General features: G+C 39.0%; 1 non-coding gene across 1 annotated transcript; it reads right to left on the bottom strand.

Annotated features, from left to right (window-relative positions):
• Positions 1 to 443: 443 nt before the first annotated feature.
• On the bottom strand, positions 444 to 551 carry LOC143622510 (small nucleolar RNA R71). Its single transcript, XR_013151723.1, has one exon. It is a non-coding gene; the product is annotated as a small nucleolar RNA R71 (small nucleolar RNA).
• Positions 552 to 6,409: the final 5,858 nt, after the last annotated feature.

Genomic DNA, 6,409 nt, shown 5'->3' with positions numbered 1-6,409 from the left:
AGGTCATTGAAAACGAAGAAGTGGAGGATACCGACACCCCCGAGGTAGAAGAAGAAGAGATGGCGGACCCGAATGTTCAAGGTCACATGGACGACTTTGCCACACCATCGCTTGAAGGTTATGGCAGCAGTGTCACGCAGCCCGAGATTGCAGTGAGTTTCGAGATCAAGTCTAGCATCATTCATATGGTTGAAAATTCCGTTTCTTTTCATGGTCTCCAGAACGAGGACCCTCATGCTCACGTTTCACATTTCCTTCGATTATGTGCGACATTCAAAATTAATAACTGTTCTGATGATGCCGTGAGACTTAGACTTTTTCCATTCTCACTTCGCGGGTCTGCTCTGGAGTGGTTAGAGGCACTCCCTTCTGGTTCCATCACCACTTGGAATCAATTAGTTGAGCAGTTTCTTCTTCAATATTTCCCACACGATAAAACTGCTAAATTCCGAGCAAACATCGCTGGTTTTCGTGTCGATGATGACGAGTCACTTCATGTTGCATGGGAGAGGTTCAAGGGCTTGTTGAGAAAAATGCCCTCATCACGGTTTGAGTCGTGGGCTTCATTGTCGTACATTCTTTGACGCTTTATCCGGGGCACAAAAGCAGGCCGTCGATCAGGTTGCAGGAGGAGATTTCAGTAGGTGTACCCCAAATGAGGCGCTTGATATGTCACACCCCGGCTTAGGCCTAGGCGTATGACCAATAGTTGGTACCTATTTTGTAAATACATCAGAGTTGCGGTTTATTTTAGCGGAAGACTTTGGGTTGAATATAATATTAATTTATTTGAAAACTTCTCGGATAATAAATACCCGAGAGTTTGATTTATAAATCGTATTTTGAATCTTGTTTATAATATTTTAATGATTTAAAATTGAGCCATCTATACCTTGCGAGCGTTTATCATCATGAATGATTATGTTCCTTGCTACCTGTGCTAATATATTTTCCTGAATTGTGGGAAAAATACGTCAGCTATATGCTGGTGAACACGTATGACTCTATAAAATATTTGAATGACAATTACAATACAATGATAGTTTTCTTTTACACTCAGAAGATGCACGGCCACATCTGGGCTTTGTACCACTCCCCTACACACACACAGTTGTTCCCCCAAGCTATATGCGTATAGCCCCTACAAGGAGAACTAGTTATGACCGTTAGCCCGCGGCCCACCTGGCCATTGACTGATATGCTGAGCAGTTATTTTGGATCCAGACACATGTGTACTCGGTCTGAGTTGCTTTTATTTTCTATATTGTATTATAACGTTTTAGAGATTATAAAATCTCATGAAATCATTGACTGACTCGTTAAGACAAACACCCATTCATCTTATCGAGTATAAATATGTTTTGATTGATTAAAAAGGTTAACGTATTCACGTTAAAAAAAGGTTTGAACGTATTCACTTGTGATTGTCTGTTCTGAATGATTGGTGATCTCGTTTGAAACCTTGACTGTGAATGATTGATTGATTGATTGATTGATTGACCTATTATAAAATAGGTTTATATAAATATCCAAATCGTTACTTGATCCGGCTACAGACCTTTAGTCTGGTTTTGATAGTTTTAAACCTTGATTAATCATTTGTTTGAATAAAATATTGAGACATATAGTCTTTTATTTATTTACCAAATCATATGCTGAGTTTCTTCTTCATGAAGAAACATCTATAATCAGTTTCTTCCTCAAGAAGAAACATTCATTGATTGCTAGTATTGAATGTAAAATCTTATGTTTCTTAATCATAAAGAAACAATGTTTTTACTATATTCCTTGTGTATGAAATGCTATATTTATTAATCGTTAAGAAACTATATCTTGACTATATCCTAATGAATGAAAATATGCATTTCTTAATTGTAAAGAAATATTACTAAAATCTTTGTATGTTTAAAGCTTATGTAAACATACTTATGATCAAGGTTTGAGCTATACCCCTGACTATGGTCCAAGCCATATAATATAATAATATAATGTCTTAGGCAGAACCCCTACCTTACACGGGTATTCGGAGTTTAATTACTAAAATTGATTGAGCAGCACTTCTACTTTCTAATGCATGCTAGAGCTTAACATGTCGGAACCTTAGAGCTTGGCACGAATTTCAAGGTTGGCACGCAAAACGAGGCGACATATGGTGTTCGTTGTGTCGTGCACGTACTTCGAGATAGGTTGTCGGGTTATTCTCGTGTGGCACGTACTTCGAGGTATCGTCAGTATATGGAACGGATTACGCGGTGACGAATGTCGGGTCAGCACGGAAACCGAGGTAGTGAGAGAGTGATTCTATAGAGAGAAAGGTTTTGGTGTGAATTGGGAATAAGCCGTGAGCCTACTATTTATAGGCTGATTTGGCATCCCATCGCGTACCGCGAAGGGTCTTGGTGATCCCGTCGCGTATCGCGGCGCCGCAAAATATACGCCGCCATACTACAGGCTAACACGTGTCCCCTGACTCATCAAGGTCCATCGCGATACGCGATGTGTAACACCCTTGGCAAACACAACATTGTTCCACTCTTAGGCTATCCCACATCGGCCGTGGACAAGAGAGATCACTGGTTCATAAGTAATGTCCTGCCTCTTCAATCACCAACGCGTTTTGGGCAACCAAAAACAAATCCGTGAGCTCTTCATGGGCAGAGCGGCAATATTGGTGATGCGAGGGGCCGGGTGTGACAGTTGGTATCAGAGCCACTCTTGTGTCGTTCGGGATGTTGGGACACGCCTCATCGAGGACGATGAGTCCAAAGGGGGGTTGTTTGTAACACCCTTGGCAAACACAACATTGTCTCACTCTTAGGCTATCCCACATCGGCCATGGACAAGAGAGATCACTGGTTCATAAGTAATGTCCTGCCTCTTCAATCACCAACGCGTTTTGGGCAACCAAAAACAAATCCGTGAGCTATGCGAGGGGCCGGATGTTACACGATGACCTGTGTTCTGGGCTCATCGCGTAGCGCGATGGGTCCCTGAACTCAATTTTCACTTTTAGTCCCTTATCTTTTGTTAGCTTGTTACTTCCGGGTCTAACTCCCATTGTCCAAAAATACTAAGGCGGCTCTCAAGTGGCTCGCGTCGATGCGAGCGTGCGAAGTGCGCCATCAAAGCGCCACATTGTGCCCATCGCCCAACGCCCTTCGCCCGAGCCCGTGCGCGTCGGGTGCTTCGCATTCTCCGCTAGGACCACTGGGTGCATGCTAGTCATATAAGAACATTATTATGGAAAATATCTTCCTTATAAAGAGTTTCCATTTCTTTACCACTTTCCATGTGGGATGGGTTTTAATTTCCTTATTTATACACATGTGGAATGCTTCCACTTTCTTACATTTTTCAATGTGGGATGGAATTTCCTTATTCCATATCCTTAACATATGTTAACTTTATTTAATGAATGTTTTTATTTCCTTATCAAATGATTTTATTTTCTTTAAATTTTCTTGTTACTTATTTTTGAGAATAATTTAATCCTTCAACTTTTACTTGTCAAATTTGGATCGAAATTTTGGGGATGTTACATGATATCTTGGAGAAAGCCGCTAAGAAGAGTTTCGCGTGTAATCCGCCTCGTAGTATTCCTTCCTCTAAGGGTGTTCATCACGTTGATTCAAACACCCTTGTCTCTGCCCAGTTAGAAGCTCTTACTAAAAGATTTGACCAAATGCAATCCGATCTTGTCAAATCTAGTTCTCGTTGTGGTGTGCGTGACGGAAAACACCAGACCAGTCAATGCCAGCAGGCCATGATGGTGGAGGATGTTGACTTTGTGGGCCGCCAAAACAATGCCTATGGCAACACCTACAACCCGGGATGGAGAAACCACCCCAATTTCAGCTGGAAAGATGGTGGTAGCAATCAAAATCAAATGCCACCGGGTTTTGACAGAAAGCCAATTTATCAAAGTCAAACCCAAAATCAATCTTACCAGCAAAAGCCTCAATTTCAAGGTTCCAGTAGTGGTAATCAGTCAGGTGGGGGAACTAGTGTTGAAAGCCTTTTGTCCCAACTTTTGGCTAAGACCTAGACCTCAAACAAATTGGCTGAGCAAAGGAACCTGAAAATTGTTGAGACTCTTCAGAGGCACGATCTTGAGTTGAGGAATCAGAAAGCGTCCATGCAAACCATCGAAAATCAAGTTGGACAAATTGCTCAACTCCTCTCTGAGAGACAGCAGGGTAGCCTTCCTAGTAACACCGAAAGGAATCCAAATGCTGAAGCTAAGGAGCGCCGGGTGAATAAAATAATATTTATTTGATTTTTGTATTAATTATAAATAATGAGTGAATAACTAAAACTATTACAAATTAAAACAACCAAAAAGGTTGGGCTGGCCAGGGCTCGAACCTGCGCCCCTAGATGGCTCACCCTGAATACGCACACCACCTCATCAGTTGAGGTAAGTGGTCAGATGATCATAAACTGAAAATAAAACATATGCAGATACTGATTATCCCAAAACTGATTATGAACCCTAGAGTTTCAATTCGTTTAATTGGTATAAGATTTGCTTGATTATGGTTACGGTTATTGTTAAACATGATTAAACGATCCTAAAGCATAAGTGAATTACCATATAAAATGCTAAGATGCTGGTGAACGGTGAGCAGAACGACGGCTTAAACATGATTATAAACGACATCAGCGGACTATGATAAGACAATTAAATTTGGGGTTTGATTCGTGAAGTCATAAGGATGATTTCTTCCAGTTTGATTGTATTATGGAGATCGCTACATCGTGTAATCATGAACGGGTTGTGTTAGTTCGTTATAATATGAAACATCAATCACCAATTGATCGATTAACATAATTGTTGATGTCGGTAGGCCGCAATAGGATAGTACAAAACGTATTTTGATTCAATTGCCAAATTTGTAACGAGAATTGAGGTCCAAGTCATTGAATTTGGGTAAACGGGTTCTATAAACAGGTATCGGGTCTGGGTTTGGATCAGGGTTAACGGGTTAAATCAAAATTTGTAGTTTAGTCTTTGAAGTTTGAAAGTGGAAACAATAAAGAGTTAAAGTTTAGTTTAGGGGTGAAATTGTATATTATTGAAAGATGTTTTATACAACTAGTAGAAACCCGCGCTATGCGGCGGGGGGGGCGACTATTTACAATGTGATACTCATTTTCAATTAGTTTATTAATCCTCTAGTGATATATATAGTACTTTTGTTAGGTTTCTTATTCGTATCATTAGGGTGACCTATTCAAACCCTAAACCGATTCGGGTAGGAACTTAATCACGCCATTGTCAAAGCGGTAAAAACCGGGTCAAAGGGGTCAAAACCGGGTTATAGAGGAACCGGTTCGGGTTGAAACCTTGTTTCAAGGTAATGAAACCCAGACTAAGGAACCAGTTTTTTCCTACTTATGAAATCCTAACCAAAATAAGTGAATGATGATGAAATGTATAATAAAGAAATCAACATTGAACGCTAATGAAATGTATAACCAAAAGAACCAGTCTTTGTATCTATATAACTATTATAATATCTTGGTGACAAAACTAATTCTTAAAATAGTCTTCAATTTTTTGTTGATTTTATTCAATAAAGTAGGGCTTCACAGTGATGAAAACATCTTTTTAACACTTCTTTATTTTTCTTAGTCAAATTTTGACACCAACCGGTTGATTACAGTAGCAATATTGTTATCACTTGTTTAGATAAAAAATGAAGTATCACAATACACACGATTTAAAATAGAAACATGCAAACAAACAACAATAAAAAAAATTTAAAACCACCAACCAAGAAGTATTTATTAAATCGTCAAAAACCAAGCAAGGCTATGCAACTGTTAAGTTAAAACCAAACAATAACAAAACCAACAGTACAAAATAAGTACATTTACAAATCAAAAGACCTCCATTTTTCCCATGTTACCACCATCCATACATATCCCAAAGCTTTTGTATTTCCCACCATATGTTCCTAAAAAAAGCAAAAATTAAAAAAACTAAATATTCAGTTCTATAAATAAATTAAAGTTAATTAAATTGAGGCACTCTAGTGGCATATATGTGGGCTGTTAGCAAAAATAATAATAAGTAACTGCTCTGTTATTACTACCTTTTGTTGCGCATAGATGAAGCTTGACCAGAACCCGATGCTTCTCTCTTTAATACACCAGCCTGCATAAACAAACAAAACTTTCATTTATCTCTATCATTTTACACAACATGAAAATTAAACTATAGACCAATTATAGCCATAATAATGTAACAACAACCTAATGGTTGTAAAGTTCTATAGATACACTTGGAGCAAAACTACAAGAAAACCATAAAAAATTGACCCGTTTGTAGATTAAGAAATTTTGTACCTCTTTCCGTCTCTCTGCACGTGTGCTACACCTGAACATCGGGCGAATGTAGAAGCAG

The sequence above is a fragment of the Bidens hawaiensis genome, unplaced genomic scaffold, assembly GCF_021521415.1.
Source record: "Bidens hawaiensis isolate Kalapana, Puna unplaced genomic scaffold, B.hawaiensis_p1.1 tig00000326_1, whole genome shotgun sequence".
Taxonomy (NCBI): Eukaryota; Viridiplantae; Streptophyta; class Magnoliopsida; order Asterales; family Asteraceae; genus Bidens; species Bidens hawaiensis.
The sequence above is the reverse complement of the archived record's forward strand: the minus strand, read 5'-3'. Positions and strand labels throughout refer to the sequence as shown.